Raw genomic sequence first — 17,758 nt, forward strand, 5'->3', positions numbered from 1 at the left:
ATATCTATAAGGAGGATGACGTCAATACCTATCAAATAAAAATATTACACACATAATGAGGACTGACACTGTGTGTCCAAAACAAAAAAACCCTGAGATGCCAAATAAAAACCGTCCATTTAGGCAGGAGGCCCAGACTACCCAGACAAATGAAGAATGTAGATTCCTTCTACACTGAGTGAGGGGAAAACAGGACAGGTTGTTCACTCCATCCAATGTAGGAGGTGAAATCCTCTAAAAAGCCATTCCAGGATGGAACTGTTTCAAAGATGGTTTTTATCTCCAATTTCTGTGGACATCTCTAACCTATAAAATTGTTAAGTAAGAACAAGAAAAAGCACCAATGCCCTTTCTCTCCCTATTTCTTTCTTTCTGTTTTTCAGAATAAATAGGAGCTGGAGGAGAAAGACTGCTGCTGTTGGTTTCTAAGCAGCACTGGGGAAAAACTGGCAAAGTAAATGATAAAGAACCTTAGCCAAATTTTTGAAATGTAAATCCAAATACTCTTGGTGGTCAGTATTCCTCTTAATGACCAAGTGATAGTTATCTAAAATGGAACCCAAACTATAACTTCATGAGCACACAATATCTAAAATTCTTGATCTGGACCACTTCGTTCAGTAATGAAACTCAAATTTTCACTGTCCTCTCTGGTTTATACTTTTGGCTCATACTGATTTTATCCTTAAACAGATGAACAGGTAATTTTCTTAAGACCATGTAGTTAAATGGATCTCCTTATGCTGTATTTGTGCAATTAAAAAAAAATCCCCAAATTTACACGCAGGATTTTATGTTTATTCTTATCTTTTTTTCCTTTGATATTGTTGTTTCAAACCCTCAAGATAATTTTGAATATTGGGCCCATCAATCATCATGCCAACACTTTATTTGGCATGATGTGAAAATCTGATGAAGATATCTTAAGGTGCATTCATTTAGATAAAAAATTACAAAATGTTGAATGAGATAGAAGCAGGGTCAGAGTCCTGTAGCATGACACAAAAGTCCTTCTTGTAGGTGGATATTAGTCAACCCTCTGGGTACTTCATGCATATCAGCTAGCTAGGAATTCTACTCTACTCTCATGCAGCCAAAATTTCAGAGTTAGAGCTACATGAATCAATAAGTTCACCTTTAATGACGATGTCTAAAATGAAGATATATGACATAGACAGCATTCTCTAGCATAATATTCCATTCTTAAATGTCAGATTTTTTTCTGATTTCTTTTCTATTATTTTATTTATGTTAAAGTTATTTTGTCATTCCCTCCCCCCCAACTACTTCCTCATCCATTCTCATTACTCTCTGCTCTGTTATCACTTTGAGGCATTTGGAATGGAACACATAACTGCAGATGTGCTGATACACAGATATATACCCATCCATATGTATGAGAATTAAGATCTGTGCCCTTTTAGCATTAAGCTTAAATGGTTCTTAACATTTGAATGTTAGGTTTCTAAAGAAACCAAAGCATTATTTTTTATCTTTAAAATATTGATCCATAGAAATAGAGAAATTTTTTGATTTAATTTTCTCCCATCTAGATGTAACTTGTGGGATTCTACCCTATGGGTGAAATAATAAGAAAAGATCAGAGGCAAAGAGATGGCAGGATGTTAGGTATTCTAAATGGTTTTAATAAAATCCTATGATCTGTCATATCAAGTGCTGTGAGCTAGTTTCCTACAGGAAGAAAAAAGATGAGTGAAAGACAAACACAGAGTGGTATTGCTTAATAACGGAGGATGAGTTTGGCAGATGGTAGACTCCATTCTTTGCTTGAAAGCTGGGGGAGGATAAAGTGGACTTTCCTTTGCAGAAAATAGAAAATAGCTCTTTCCACCTTGCTAGATGCCTGCAGGTCTGTGTATGTTCTCAAAGTTTGTCAAATATCTGAGCTCTATGGTTCTGAAATAGAGCCTCTCGGGGATGTACTGGCAGAGATTCCTTCTTCATACTTTGAATAACAGTTCAGAAAAAACCAGTTTTGAATCACTCCATTAGAATGCTTGAAGATCACTTGCAATGAGGTGTCAGTATCAGAGCAATTAAGGGAATGTATAAGGATGTCATACCAGTTAAGCTACATAGTTAGAGTTAAAAAAAATTTTTTTAAGTTTATTTATTTATTTTGAGAGAGAGAGAGAGAGAGAGAGCGAGAGAGAGAGTGCACAAGTTGTGGAGGGGCAGAGAGAAGGAGAGACAGAATCCCAAGCAGGCTCCGTGCAATCAGTGCAGAGCCCAATGCGGGGCTTGAACGCACATACTGTGAGATCATGACCTGAGCTGAGATCAAGAGTCAGATGCTCAACCGACTGTGCCACCCAGGTGCCCCTAGAGTTATTTTAGATGGCAAGAGGCCAGTTATATAATTATCATATTTCTGAGTTGGAATGCAATGAAAGTGAACATTTATTGAGTGCCAGGTACTGAACGCTGCATTTATTAGCACATTTAATCTTTACAATCAACATAGGAGATGGGTGTAATTTTTATATCCCATTTTTTTGATGGAGAAGCAGGTAAAGTAATTGTCTAAAAACTGAGATGTAGTGAAACCCTGAATTTGAATCCAAGAAATCTAGTTCTAGAGCTTACAGTACTTAACCAAGATGCTGTCCTGCCTGTCAGGACTGTAGAGAGATAAACCAACTCCAAATTTGAAGTGTAAACTATTTGTTGGAAGTCAACTAATCAGTGGAATAATCAAGGATACTCTGTTGGTAGAAGTTCTAGATTGATAACATAAAAACTCTGGATCTGTCAAATTTAAGTACTGTCTCCAATAGGTTTGGAGTTTGCTATATAATAATTTGTCTGGTCTTTGTCCCAGGTTCCTGGCATGGAGTTCTAAAACTCTTGGAACTTACCAAATGATAGAAGTATTTTTGTTATTCATGAGCCCCTTAGATCACATCTGAGTTTATGCTAATGAGAGGACTCAAGCTTAGGCCCCTAGATAGCTTCAGAAAGGGCTCTGTCCCAGGGTTGGGACTTAGAGCCAGACTGACCTCCACAAAGGGACAGAGGGCTGGAGATTGAGTTAAACCATATGGCCAATGATTTAATCAATCATGCTTATGTACTGAAACCCTAATAAAAACTTTGGACATCAAAGTTTAGTTATGCTTCCTTGCTGGTGTACACATTGATGTGCTAGGAGGGTGAGGTGTCCTGATTCCATGAAGAGTTGTATCTTTTATAACAAAACTGTAATCATAAGTGTAATGCTCTCCTGAGTTCTGTGAGTCATTCTAATGAATTATCAAACATTAGGGGGCTTAAAGTAATGTCATAGGTTTATAGACAGTTGCTCTGAAGTGAGGGCATTTTTGTTGTAGCCTGGGTCCTTTAACTTCTGGGCTCTGTGTTAACTCTATGCATTTCATACCAGAATTTAATTGAAGTACCAGTTGTGGTTGAAATAGAATAGGGGTGATTAAGATAAACATTAATCATTACTTCCTCACATTTGGTTGACTTTATTAAATATTGCAGTCAAGGATGTAGACAAGTGTAAAAGATGACTGGTTTTGAGCTCCTCCTGAAGGATGTACATGTTTGTATAAGTTCTTGGCTTGAGTGTGTATAAAAATTCGGATATTTTGAACCATGTATGTGATCATATGCTTTGATTATAGAGAAAAAAAACTTACCAAAAGAATAGAAGCTGGAATAGTTCATTGATGTTGCATTTTCCTTTTCATTATAAATTTATAAACATAGGCAGGAAGGAGTTTATTGGTATCACTGAATTCAATCTGCTTAGTGCACTGATGACGAGATTGAAGTGAATCAATTCAGATTTGACAACTTGTCTAAGGTCACACATTCAGCCAGGGTCAAGCTGGGACTGGATTCTAAGCAGCTCTAAGACTGGAGTGGAATCTAGCCTTGATGTTTTCTAGTCTACAGAGGTATCCATTAAAGAAGAGGTTGTGCATATGTCTTAAACACTTACATATTTGTATTCATTATGTAAATTGGTAAGTAATATATAAATGCGTTCTTACTGCAAATTTCAACAACACAGAAATAACTATGAATAAATAGAATAAACATCAAAATTCCTTTTTCCCATACCTATCACAGTTCTCTCTTGCAGGAAGCCATTTTCACTGTTCTAAACATTTCCCCATGCATTTACATACACATAGTGATATATCGGCTTGGTTAAAAGTGCTTTTCCATAAAAGAGCTCATGAGTACATATTTCTCTTCAGCTTTATTTTCATACTTAATCATAAGTATTAGGCATATATCTATGTCATCATTATAACTCTAACTCATTTTTCTAACTTTTTCATGGAATGTATATATTCAATTGTGTATAAAAAATAAAAAAGAAGACAATATTCTCATCATCTGACTGAGAGAAACTAAAAGAGTTTCACTTTTACTTTATGGATTTCCATGACTTTCCTTTTATTATTGTTTGCTTCTTATGTTATACTTGTTCCCTGAAATTAAACTGTTTTTTTCTAAATGTCTTTCATCTCTTTCTCTTTCCTAAAAGAAATGTATTTGTAATAGATGCCTATTGCAGCATTTCTAACTTTAGTTTATTTAAATACTTCATCATGTGATTAACTGTAAATCTAAGTCTAGTTCTTTATATACTCTGATGAGAAGGGGATTTGTGATCATTAGGACCAGAAATTATTCATGGGTTGCAAAGAAAAGAAACAGAGAAGAACATGGTGTATGCTTCAGTTATGTGTAATCACTTAAAGTGTTTTTCTATGTACTTGAGCTGGCATAGCATTAGACCTTCAATGCATTATTTACTGAATGTTCTTAGTACAGATTTACAATACTGGGTGGTTGTTCTCCCTACAAAAGATTAGAAATTAAGGATGGGCTCAGTGACTGAAATATTCACACTTAAATTTTAATCCTACCTAAATTTTTTTGATGGAAATCACCCCTAATTCTCATTTCTCATGCTTATTCAGTCTGATGAAGACTGCTTAGAGCTCAATTACATTAAAAATGGAAACTTGTTGGGGCGCCTGGGTGGCTCAGTCGGTTATGCGGCCAACTTCGGCTCAGGTCATGATCTCGCGGTCCGTGGGTTCGAGCCCCGCGTCGGGCTCTGTGCTGACAGCTCAGAGCCTGGAGCCTGTTTCAGATTCTGTGTCTCCCTCTCTCTGACCCTCCCCTGTTCATGCTCTGTCTCTCCCTGTCTCAAAAATAAATAAAACGTTAAAAAAAATTTAAAAATGGAAACTTGTTTCTTATTGATTGTGGTAGGTACCTTATTGCATAAATTATGGTTTCTGAAGTTCATGTAGTAGATTGTATTAATTCTTTTGTTTACAGTTGAAAGACAAGCAAGTTTCAGATGGTTCTCCAATAGGCCCAAATTAGAAGCAGCATTTGAGTGTATCAGTTGGATAAGAAATATGAATAAGCATAATAGTAAACATATACACATATATATGCTTTTTAATTGGGATAATTTTAATATAAATGTTTCTGTTATATAGGCCTTTGCTATTAGTCAGTTGGCCAGTGACTAAATAAATGATATTCATGTTGCCGATGAAAAGTTTTTGATGTATATAAATCATCACTGTGTTTCTTCCATTCTTCATCATAGCCTATTTGAATATAAAACACAATGCTAAGTTCACCACAGCCTAAGTTTTAAATGGCCTGTCATGCCTGACAAGAACATAAAACAAAGGATAACAGCAAAATAAGGTAATATAAATTTCTCCCTCTAAAAATCTCAAGTTGATATTTATGGAATCAATAATCTATGGCAACAAGTAATGAAAAAGGATCTATTTTATTTGGGGTATCACTAAATTTGGGACACAGATGAGCAACATATGAAAAAAAGGTGTTTTTTTTGAGGAATGCTAACATTGAAGAGTCTTGTAGTTTTTTTGTTCATTGATTACCTTATACATGCCTAATACAGTGTGACATATATAGTCATGGAGTGTGACATATAGTTAATCTACATCCAAATCAGAAATTGATTTTGATGTATTAAAACACATTGAATGATTTTTTTTTTAATTTTTTTTCAACGTTTTTTATTTATTTTTGGGACAGAGAGAGAGCATGAACGGGGGAGGGGCAGAGAGAGAGGGAGACACAGAATCGGAAACAGGCTCCAGGCTCCGAGCCATCAGCCCAGAGCCTGACGCGGGGCTCGAACTCACAGACCGCGAGATCGTGACCTGGCTGAAGTCGGACGCTTAACCGACTGCGCCACCCAGGCGCCCCATTGAATGATTTTTTTTTTAAAGGAGGCAGCTTGTTATTGTTAAGAACTTGGACTTTGTAGTCTTACATATCTGAGTTTGAAATCCAGCTCTATCCATACTAGCTCTGGGACTTTAGGCTATCTAGTTAAGCTCTCCAAGCTTTAGTTTTCTCATTTATAAAATTGGATAATGATACCTACCCACAGAATTGTTGTGAGAATTAAGTTGGCATGGAAGAAGTGCTTACCACCAGAATATTATCTCTATACACTCATACATGGTAGACATTAAGTGGGGCATTTATTACTTAGGAAATATCATGGCTCTGTGCATTTATCTTCAGGTCTGATTTCAAGCTTGGAAAGTCATTTTTCTATGCGTGCATTCAACGAACATTCTTTGAACATGTACTTTGAGCCAGGAACTGTTTCAATTAGGATACTGAACAAAGCATTCAAAAATTGGGAAATCTTCACTAGGAAAGTAGCATTTGAGCAAAGATCTAAAAGAGATGATGGGGAAAAAAATAAAAGATGATGGCGAGAGCCATAAGGATATTTGGGGAATAATTCCTGCAAGGCTCTGTGATGGGAGTAAAGTTAATGTGTTCAGGGAATAGCAGGTAGGCCACTGTAGCTGGAATAAGGTCAGAGAGATAGATGGGGCCAGGTTGTACACAACCTTGCAGGCCATTGTAAGGACACTGGCTTTTATTTGAAATGAGATAGGAAGCTGGGAAAGGAATTTTGAGCTGAGGAGTGACATGATCAGACTTAAATTTTAAAAACTGTTGTGTTGAGTATAGTACAGGGCAGGAAGAAGGAAGAACAATTAGGAAGCTTTTGTAATAATCTAGGGAAGAGAGGATGGTGGGTTAAACCAAAATGATAGAGGCTGAGAGGAGAAGAAAAGATTGGTTGGATTCTGGGTAGAGTTCAGAGATAAAGTACACTGGATTTGCTGATGCATCAGATGTAAGGGGTATGAGATAAAGACAAGAGCCAAAACAACTCAGGAATTTAACCTACCTAACTAGGATGGAGTTGATGTTTAGTGAAATGGGGGAGCCTATTGGGACAGTAAGTTTGGAGGGAAAAGTCAGAAACTCATTATCGAACATGTCAAACTTGAAATATATATTGGATATCCAAATGGAGACAGAGGAAGAGGTCAGGCTGGAATGTACATTTGGAATCATTAGGGCATAGATGCTATTTAAAGTCATGAGACTGGTGAGATTACCTAGAGAATGCATGTTGAGAAAAAAAGGAAGTCCAAAGACTGAGAACTGAGATACTGAAAAATTTGGAGGATTAGGACACGAGGAGCTAGCAAAGTGAATAAGGAGGAGGGACCAGAAAGAAGGAGGCAATCAGTTAGTAAAGACTCAGTTATTAAAGATCAGACTTTGGAAGGAAACTGGGGCTAAAAGAGGCTCACCTGCTAGTAAAGACAGGTTTATTTCAAACCAGAAGGAGAACTCATCAATGCAGTTCCCCTGTCAGGTCTGGCCCACTCCAGGACAGCAGGCCATTCTGCAGCCTCCTGCACCATCACCTGGATGACACCAAGATGCAGAGGTCGCTGTCCCTGCTGAACACTGAGAACCAGGGTGGGTGTCCCTACATGGAGCACCCCGGCCACAATCTGACACCAGGTCCCAGCATCCTCCTCCAGGTAACCACCGAGAGAACATCCAAGAGACGGCAGTGAGCCAAGAGTTCCCATGCTGGGTCCACAGTGCCAAGCCCATTTACTTCGTGTTCCACAGCCACTCCCCAGGCAGTGAGGGCACCATGGAAGTACATGTAACCCTGCTCACCTGGACACTCAACCTGCAGATGGACAATTAGGCCCTCTTCAGCTGTGAGACCAAGAACCCACTGCTGTCAATGACCATATAGGTAGAGATTACACTGGGTGACTTGAATGTCTTCCCCAGCTCAGATACCACTCCCCACAAGAAGACAGGCGTCTGGTTGGCCCAGAACCTATCCCAGTGGGTAGCAACTACATTCTTCCCATTGATGGAGCCAGAACCCTTGCAATTACCCTCTTTTTCCGCTTGCTTCTCATGCTCCACATCCAATCCAGCATCAAGCCCTGGCAGCTCAACCTCAGGACTTATTCCACACCTGCCACTTCTTGTGGTTTCCTCTCCAACCACCCAATTGCAGGCATTCTTGTTTCCTGTCTAGATTCTTACAGTCACCTCCAGACTGGTCTTTCTGTTCCCACTCTTGTCCTTTTCTGTTCTTTGTCCTGATCAATATATTTAAAATATAAATCAGATTATGACACACATACACACTCACCCCAAGCCCTCCAGTGGTAGGCAAATATATTGATAGAACAGAATAGAGTCCAGAAATAGATCCACGTAGAGAGAGTCAAGTAGTTTTTGACAAAGGCCCCCAGGCTGTTTAATGAGAAAAGAGAAGTCTTTTTAACAGATAGTGCTGAAAACTGGAGAGAAGCTTTAGAAAAAAATGATCCCACTTCCCTACCTTTCATACAAACAAGAAGTAATCTGAGATGAATCATAGGCCTAAATGTGAAGCCCAACACCTTTGTGAGGTTAAGGTAGACAGAATTTCTTTAAAAGGTCACAAAGAGCAACAAATGAAAAGTTGAAAATTGGTAACTTGGACTTAATAAAAATTCAAAACTTCTGCTCATAAGGAGGCACCTTTAAGAAAATGAAAAGGCGGGGCGCCTGGGTGGCGCAGTCGGTTAAGCGTCTGACTTCAGCCAGGTCACGATCTCGCGGTCCGTGAGTTCGAGCCCCGCGTCAGGCTCTGGGCTGATGGCTCGGAGCCTGGAGCCTGTTTCCGATTCTGTGTCTCCCTCTCTCTCTGCCCCTCCCCCGTTCATGCTCTGTCTCTCTCTGTCCCAAAAATAAATAAAAAACGTTGAAAAAAAAAATTAAAAAAAAAAAAAAAAAAAAAAGAAAATGAAAAGGCAAACTACACAGAGAAAATACTCTTAATGTAGATACGTGACAAAGAATTTGTATCCAGAATATATAAAGAACTACTACAGGCCAATAATGACAAGACAGCTCAATTAAGAAAAAAGAATACATACAAATGGCCAATAAGCATATTAAAAGGTGTATAATATCATTAGTCGTCAGGGAGATGAAGACTAAAACCTCAGTGAGATACAATTTCACAACAACTAGAATGGCTAAAAAAAACTGGTAATAACTAGATGCTGACAGGGACATAGAATAATCAGAACCTTCATGCATTGCTGGTAGGAATAAAAAATGGTACTACTACTTTCGAATCTTAGCAGTTGCTTTCCAAGACAAAAGTACTCATACTTTATGACCCAGTAATTTCACTCCTAAGTATTTATCCAAGAGAAATGGACATGTATGTCCACAAATATTTGGACGTGAATGTTCATAGCAGCTTTATTCATCACAACAATAAAAACCATAAGTAACATAAGTGTCCATAATTAGGAAAATAGGTGAAAAAATTTGTGGTATATTTATACAAATGAACTACTCATCAATACAAACGAATTCCTGCTATACATAATGTGGATAGAGCTCAAAAACATGGCAAGTGAAACAGCAAAGAGTACATACTGCATGATTCCATTTATATAATAAACTTCTAGAAAATATAAATAAACAATAAAAAAGATCAGACATTGAATAAAGTGCATTGGTAGGGGTCATTGTTTAGTAATGAGCAATTGGTCAACCCTCAAGTGCAGACCAGGTGAACAAGGTACACCTAGCGTGGTGCACCTCATCTGGTCCTGAACTATTCATGCAGCCATCCTGATCAAGGGAATCTTGGTCTGCAAGGGCATGGGAACTTAAAGACCTGTGCTGGCATCCTAGCTTCCCTGCATTTTCAGCTGTGTGGCCTTGGGAAAGCAGATTGCTTTCCATGACCTCCAATGTACTTGTCTGTAAAATACTAGTGTTGTCATGAAGTTAAATAAGAAAATGCCTGTCAAAGTAGGTGCTCAATTATTATCATTTTTACCAAATATTATCATTTAGGGGTATTTAAAATATAAAGGAGGGGTGCCTGGGTGGCTCAGTTGGTTAATTGTCCAACTCTTGATTTCGGCTCATGATCTCATGGTTCATGGGATCGAGCCCTGTGTCAGGCTCTGTGCTGACAGTGTGAATCCTGCTTGGGATTCTCTCTCTCTCTCTCTCTCTCTCTCTCTCTCTCTCTCTCAAAATAAATAAATAAACATTAAGCTTTAAAGGAAAGTTCATTACTTATATTGCTACAATTTATTGTTTTGAACTATCCAACATCTGGCTAATTTGATTACTGAGCAAAATGTTTCACTTTTCTCTTTATACATAAAACCAATGTATCATGGTTTTATCCAGCTCATGGATACAGTAGCTAGCCAGACAATGAGAAGACACTTAACTAAATGCAGTAAATTATGCTCTATGGCTAATGGAGGAGCAAAAACAATAGAAGACATAATCCTTTCTTTGAAGTGCTCATGGTTAGAGTGGAACAATGTTCTGAAAATACTTATTAAAATGTAAAACGATAGGACCAGACTAGTTCTATATCTCCCAAAATACATAGGATTATAATTAGATATCATTTCAAAAAGGATTTGATAGCCAGGTAAATTGAAATTTTCATTCATCATTATCCATGTATACATAGTGTAATTACTGATATGGTTGGTTTTGTATCTGCTATCTTGCTATTTTTTTTTGTTGTTGTTCTTTGTTACTGCCTTCTTTTAATCAACTATTTAAAAATGTTAATTGCTTTATTGATTTTTTTTACATTTATTTATTTATTTTTGAGAGAGAGAGAGAGAGAGAGAGAGAGAGAGAGCGCACAAGTTGGGGAGGGGCAGAGAGAGAGAGAAAGACACAGAATCTGAAGAGGCTCCAGGCTTTGAGCTGTTAGCACAGAGCCGGACGCAGGGTTCAAACACACAAACCCTGAGATCATTACCTGAGCAGAAGTCGGACGCTCAACTGACGGAACCACCCAGGCGCCCCTTGCTTTATTGATTTTTTATATATGTCTTAGTTTTTTTTTTGGTTACTCCAAGAATTATAAAATGAATCTTTTTTTAAAATTTATTTAAAAATTTTTAAGTTTATTTTTGAGACACAGAGAGATCACAAGTGGGGGAAGAATGGGGGAGAGAGAGAGAGAGAGAGAAAATCCCAAGATTCCTAAGCAGGCTCTGCACCACCAGCCCAGAGCCTGACCTGATTTGTGAGATCATGACCTGAGCCAAAGTTGGACACTTAACTGACTGAGCCACCCAGGTGCCCCTAAAAATGAATCTTTAATCTACCTTAAATTAATACTAAATCATTTTACAAACAATGGAAGAAATTGTACAAAGGTATATTCCATTTAGCTCACTCTCATTTTTTGTGTTATTACTATCAAACAGTTTTCTTCTATGTATGTTATAAATCACATAATACATTGTTGACATTTTTTGCTTTGAACAATCAGTTTTCTATAAAGATATTAAATATAGTCTTTGGTAATTATGTATACTTCTGCAGGTCTGATTTTTCATATGGGGTCATTTTTTTCAGCTCAAATGACTTCCCTTAGTAATTTTTGAGGCATAGGTCTGTTGGCAATGAATTCTCTCAGTTTTGGTTTGTCTTAAAAATACCTTCATTTCATCTTAATTTCTGTAGGATTCTAGATTGATTCTCCCCCCACCCCCGCCTTCAGCATTCAAAAAATGTCATCTGGATTCCACTGTTTATGAGTTCTTGCTATTCTCAAATTTCTGCTGATTCTATCAATATATGTATGTGTATATATGTATGTATATATCTTTTTAAATTATCTACATTTTATTGTCAGCAGTTTAATTATGATTTCCCTGGTATAGTATTCTTTATGTTTATTCTGACTGACACTTGCTAAGTATCATGAATCTTTGAATTGGTGATTTTTATGAATTTTGAAAGTTTTATAGTCATTATTTTTTCATATTTCTTCTTTTACCATCTATTTTATTTTTCTTGGATTAATTTCCATGTATGTTATTGTCTCACAAGTCTCTGGTGCTTTGTTATTATTTGGTTAATTTTTTTTTAGTGTTTGTTTATTTTTGAGAAAGAGAGAGACAGAGGGTGAGCAGGGGCAGGGGAGGGGCAGAGAAAGAGGGAGAACAGAACTTGAAGTGGGCTTCAGGCTCTGTGCTATCAGCACAGAGACTGATGTGGGGCTGGAACTCAAAAACTGTGAGATCATGACCTGAGCTGAATTTGGATGCTTAACCAACTGAGCCACCCAAGCTGTTATTATTTGGTTTTAATATTTTATCTCCCATTCTTCAGATTGAGTAATTCTTTTCATGTATCTACAAGTTCATTGATCCTTTATTTTACTATGCTCAGTATATATATATTTTTAATGTTTATTTATTTTTGAGACAGAGAGAGACAGAGCATGAACGGGGGGAGGGTCAGAGAGAGGGAGACACAGAATCTGAAACAGACTCCAGGCTCCGAGCTGTCAGCACAGAGCCCTACGCGGGGCTCGAACTCACGGACCGTGAGATCATGACCTGAGCCGAAGTCGGATGCTTAACCGACTGAGCCACCCAGGCGCCCCTATGCTTGGTATATTTTAAAGCCCATCCAATATATTCTTTATTTCAACTTAAAAAATTTTAATTTCTAGGATATTCAAATTTTTTTTGAAGACTATTTCTTTGCTGAAATTCCTATCTGATCACCTATTTTGTCCAGCCTTTTCTCTAAATATTTACAGTAATTATTTAAAAATCCAAGTCTTTTAATAGCAACGTATTAATCAATTGTGGAGCTGCTTCTATTGATTATAGGTCACATTTTCAAGCGTTAGCCCATGTCTCATAATTAAAAAAAATTTTTTAACGTTTATTTATTATTGAGAGACAGAGAGAGACAGAACATGAGCATGGGAGGGGGAGACACAGAATCTGAAGCAGGCTCCAGGCTCTGAGCTGTCAGCACAGAGCCTGACTCAGGGCTTGAACTCACAAACCATGAGATCATGACCTGAGCTGAAGTCGGATTCCTAACCAACTGAGCCACCCAGGCATCTCCCTCTTAATTTTTATTGTATGCTAGATGTTATATGAAAAAACAAGACACAGTAAAGCTTGAACTAGATTTTTTTTTTCCTTTGGAGGGCATGCTGTTTCCTTTGTAAGGAAGCTAGGGTGAAAGTTTGATATTTTTTATTTTAATAGAGTTGAGTTACATCAGTGCTAGGTTGAAGCTTTAACTAATTTCAGATCATCTCTGTTTTAAAATAGGTTTTGGATGAGTTCAGTTCTACTCCTCAGGCGAGACTTTATGACTCAAGAACTAGAAGTCAGTGAAAACTTTCTCTTCTTTTGAGCTCTGCCCTCAGCTGGTACTTAATAAGATTGGAGAAGAATTGTTGGATCAGGAAGATTAGCATTACATTTGAGACTCTTCTAGATTTTATACCATCTTTCCAGTTTTTACAGTCATACAATTTTATTTGTCCATTTCTTTGTCCAAACAAAGAAATGCTTATAGGAGAGAGAGGAGCTCCTCTACTTGTTTATATCCCCAGATAAGACATATTCCCAGCTATGAAAGCAGTCTCAGTCTTTACTCGCCTGGAAAGGGCTCACATTTTTCTCTGGAATTTTGATTTCATTATGTGAATTATTATTTGATGGCTTTAAATTAAAGCATACTTGGGGAGTCTGTGGAAGATGCTGCCCGGAGGGTGGAAGTGTGGAGGCTTCCGGTCAGTGTGGACTGTGTGCAGTCTCTAAGTTTCTGAGTTTCCTGCGTTCCAGGTAAAATATGGCAAAAAGCTTGTGGAGTAAGTGGAAAAGGAAGATGGGTGCTGAAAAGAAAAAAGAATGCCCCAAAGGAACATAGCAGACTTAAAAGTATTCTTAAAGTATATAGTGATGTTTTAATGAAAGATGTTCAAGAGATAGCAACTGTGGTGGTACCGAAACACTGTCAAGAGAAAACTCAGTGCATAGTGCAAGATGAAAAAGATGACATGAATTTGGAGACTTGTATTAAGAGAAACAAAGAGTCTTCTACCCCGTATGGATGAACCAGAGACAAAGGAAAAGGCTGAAGGCAAAGTGAGAAAAGGTAAGGGGAAAAGCAAAGCAAAAGCAAAAGGCAGTGAAGGGTTTGGTCTGGTAGACTCTTAAAAACTTGAAAAATCCTACATGGGACAAGTCTTTGATTAGAATGTATATACATCGATTTCAACTTCCACCAAATTAAAACTTTGTTTCCAGACCTAACTTGGCCTTTTTCTTCAATTCAGACCCAACTTAACTCCTCAAATTTGTTTTGGGAACTTGCATAAAATATTTTCTTTGATGAGTAAAAAAAAAAAAAAAGAAAAGAAAAGAAAAGAAAAGGAGAGCATACTTTTTAGTTTAGCTGGTGTATTCTTGTTATGGCAAGAGCAATATTCTTTTATGATTTTCTGTGCTCTAACTAGAAGTGGGACTTGTATAATTTAGTTTGATACCTTTAATAGTAAAAGAAGTTGATAGAAGTCGTTCTTTAAAGGTCCTTGGACAGCACTTACATTCAGGGTGATAATGTAATCAGTGTAGTAGAGTACTGGTTAAGACAGAGTGGCTAGTATAGCCTCTGGTCAGAGGATTGTCATATTTTAAAATAGCACTGTTAACGATGAAAACCATGAGTATAAAGATAGGTTGACTATGAAATTCTTATGAAATACCGACTTGGGATAAACATTTTAAACTTGCATTTCAAGTGAGAGTTTAACCAATATGCCTGTCTTTCTAAGTGGCATTAGCAATATCAAGTTCAAAGTAACAGACATTTTTTGAGAGAAGTCATGCCTGAACTTTTTTTTTTTAATATATAATTTATTATCAAGTTGGCTAACATACAATGTATACAGTGTGCTCTTGGTTGGTTTTGGGGGTAGATTCCTGTGATTCATCGCTTACATACAACACGCAGTGCTCATCCCAGCAAGCGCCCTCCTAGATGCCCATTCCCCATCCCCCTCCCCCCCCAATCAACCTTCAGTTTGTTCTCTGTATTTAAGAGTCTCTTATGGTTTGCCTCCCTCCCTCTCTGTTTGTAACTATTTTTTCCTTTGTTTCTTATATTTACTATCTTTTGACTAGTTATCTCTAAGCCAGTTAGAGAGACTCTCATGTTTTACTCGCTGAAGGTTTGCTCCTGAAAATTCTGTCACTTGGCACTGTGTAGAATGAGTGCTCTGGTAGAAAAATAGAGGCTCAGCTTCCTTTATAGATCTTGTTCACAATGGGAGGCAGGGGCTGTGATCCCTATCCCGCTGGCAGCCCAGTGATATAAATCAGGCTCTTGCACTTCAGTCAACTTTACCTAGGGTGAATAAAATCCAGGTCTTTAAACAACATATGGCTGTGCTGTGGTTTCATTGCTTTGACAGAGCGTGATCTAAACTGTCAGTTTCTAATCTAAGGAAAGATTGGGAAAATAAGGAGGAAATGACAGTGAAGCATTTTATTTCTTTTGGGAAGAAACAGGATGTAATGCTCCAATAAATAAATGAATAAATAACTATATTGGGGGTTGGTTTTATTTATTTTCTTACTTTTTTTTTTTAATTTTAATTTTAATTTTTTTTATTTTTATTTTTTTAGTATATGAAATATACTGTCAAATTGGTTTCCATACAACACCCAGTGCTCATCCCAAAAGGTGCCCTCCTCAATACCCATCACCCACCCTGCCCTCCCTCCCACCCCCCATCAACCCTCAGTTTGTTCTCAGTTTTTAACAGTCTCTTATGCTTTGGCTCTCTCCCACTCTAACCTCTTTTTTTTTTTTTTTTTTTCCTTCCCCTCCCCCATGGGTTTCTGTTAAGTTTCTCAGGATCCACCTAAGAGTGAAACCATATGGTATCTGTCTTTCTCTGTATGGCTTATTTCACTTAGCATCACACTCTCCACTTCCATCCACGTTGCTACAAAGGGCCATATTTCATTTTTCTCATTGCCACGTAGTATTCCATTGTGTATATAAACCACAATTTCTTTATCCATTCATCAGTTGATGGACATTTAGGCTCTTTCCATAATTTGGCTATTGTTGAGAGTGCTGCTATAAACATTGGGGTACAAGTGCCCCTATGCATCAGTACTCCTGTATCCCTTGGATAAATTCCTAGCAGTGCTATTGCTGGGTCATAGGGTAGGTCTATTTTTAATTTTCTGAGGAACCTCCACACTGCTTTCCAGAGCGGCTGCACCAATTTGCATTCCCACCAACAGTGCAAGAGGGTTCCCGTTTCTCCACATCCTCTCCAGCATCTGTAGTCTCCTGATTTCTTCATTTTGGCCACTCTGACTGGCGTGAGGTGGTATCTGAGTGTGGTTTTGATTTGTATTTCCCTGATAAGGAGCGACGTTGAACATCTTTTCATGTGCCTGTTGGCCATCCGGATGTCTTCTTTAGAGAAGTGTCTATTCATGTTTTCTGCCCATTTCTTCACTGGGTTATTTGTTTTTCGGGTGTGGAGCTTGATGAGCTCTTTATAGATTTTGGATACTAGCCCTTTGTCCGATGTGTCATTTGCAAATATCTTTTCCCATTCCGTTGGTTGCCTTTTAGTTTTGTTGGTTGTTTCCTTTGCTGTGCAGAAGCTTTTTATCTTCATAAGGTCCCAGTAATTCACTTTTGCTTTTAATTCCCTTGCCTTTGGGGATGTGTCGAGTAAGAGATTGCTACGGCTGAGGTCAGAGAGGTCTTTTCCTGTTTTCTCCTCTAAGGTTTTGATGGTTTCCTGTCTCACATTCAGGTCCTTTATCCATTTTGAGTTTATTTTTGTGAATGGTGTGAGAAAGTGGTCTAGTTTCAACCTTCTGCATGTTGCTGTCCAGTTCTCCCAGCACCATTTGTTAAAGAGACTGTCTTTTTTCCATTGGATGTTCTTTCCTGCTTTGTCAAAGATGAGTTAGCCATACGTTTGTGGGTCTAGTTCTGGGGTTTCTATTCTATTCCATTGGTCTATGTGTCTGTTTTTATGCCAATACCATGCTGTCTTGATGATTACAGCTTTGTAGTAGAGGCTAAAGTCTGGGATTGTGATGCCTCCTGCTTTGGTCTTCTTCTTCAAAATTACTTTGGCTATTCGGGGCCTTTTGTGGTTCCATATGAATTTTAGGATTGCTTGTTCTAGTTTCGAGAAGAATGCTGGTGCAATTTTGATTGGGATTGCATTGAATGTGTAGATAGCTTTGGGTAGTATTGACATTTTGACAATATTTATTCTTCCAATCCATGAGCAAGGAATGTCTTTCCATTTCTTTATATCTTCTTCAATTACCTGCATAAGCTTCCTATAGTTTTCAGCATACAGATCTTTTACATTTTTGGTTAGATTTATTCCTAGGTATTTTATGCTTCTTGGTGCAATTGTGAATGGGATCAGTTTCTTTATTTGTCTTTCTGTTGCTTCATTGTTAGTGTATAAGAATGCAACTGATTTCTGTACATTGATTTTGTATCC

General features: G+C 37.7%; 1 protein-coding gene and 1 pseudogene across 1 annotated transcript in view; both read left to right on the top strand.

The window, feature by feature from the left end:
* Positions 1-17,758, top strand: part of METTL4 (methyltransferase 4, N6-adenosine) — a 249,767-nt gene that overhangs the window by 139,449 nt on the left and 92,560 nt on the right. The gene's annotated exons all lie outside the window — the stretch shown is intronic.
* Positions 13,550-14,970, top strand: LOC122232782 (annotated as a pseudogene).

The sequence above is a fragment of the Panthera tigris genome, chromosome D3 (genome assembly GCF_018350195.1).
Source record: "Panthera tigris isolate Pti1 chromosome D3, P.tigris_Pti1_mat1.1, whole genome shotgun sequence".
NCBI classification, from domain to species: domain Eukaryota; kingdom Metazoa; phylum Chordata; class Mammalia; order Carnivora; family Felidae; genus Panthera; species Panthera tigris.